Source organism: Sinocyclocheilus rhinocerous, unplaced genomic scaffold (genome assembly GCF_001515625.1).
Source record: "Sinocyclocheilus rhinocerous isolate Xijiao unplaced genomic scaffold, SAMN03320098_v1.1 scaffold839, whole genome shotgun sequence".
NCBI lineage: Eukaryota > Metazoa > Chordata > Actinopteri > Cypriniformes > Cyprinidae > Sinocyclocheilus > Sinocyclocheilus rhinocerous.
Genome location: NW_015652287.1, coordinates 1494687 through 1495449, shown reverse-complemented (window position 1 = coordinate 1495449; position 763 = coordinate 1494687). Strand labels below are relative to the sequence as shown.

Genomic DNA, 763 nt, shown 5'->3' with positions numbered 1-763 from the left:
AATATATATATATATATATATATATATATATATATAATACCTTGTTTAAATAATTAAGTTATTTTTGTCCTGATTTTTATTCATGTCCATACATTTTTCATATTCACAGATGGGCATTTGTGATGAAGAAACATCTCAACACTCATCTGCTGGGAAAGCATGGACTGGGCCAGCCCAAAGAGAGGTTTTGAACTACGCTGAACACATACACTTCTGTATCATATTACTTTGTAACACTACACATAAGGTTGCATTTGTTAACATTAGTGAATGTGTTACTTAATACAAACTAACAATGAACAACATCTTTAGACAGCAATAGTATAAAAAAGTATAATAATGCTTATATGATATAGGGGGATCTCTAAATATGCTTTAAATGTGATAAAGGGGGATCTACAGGTTCAGTTTAAATAACTTTTTATATGTGGGCTGCTGTTAAAGTGGTCACTATATTCACATAAAGCCTACTTATCCATGTGTTTGAAAACTAGGCTACCCTTTCTAATGCTCTCATAGAAACATGGCCACAAATCAATATTTAGTGGCTACTACATCAAATCCAAATGGAATACTGTTATGAAAACTAACGTCTTGTGAAAATGTGTATGTGTATCAATTTTTGTGAAAATTGGTCACAGGGCACTTATTCGGAATTCTTGCTTTATGCCCTAAAAAGTGTAAATCTAACTATTGTCCTTATCTATAAAATTATCCACCATTTTAAACACCAGTGTAATTGTAGTCATTTTCCTGGAGTTTT

At 31.3% G+C, this 763-nt stretch overlaps 1 pseudogene; it reads left to right on the top strand.

Moving 5' to 3' along the window:
- LOC107714430 (zinc finger protein 407-like) overlaps nt 1-763 on the top strand; it is an 89774-nt pseudogene that overhangs the window by 69505 nt on the left and 19506 nt on the right.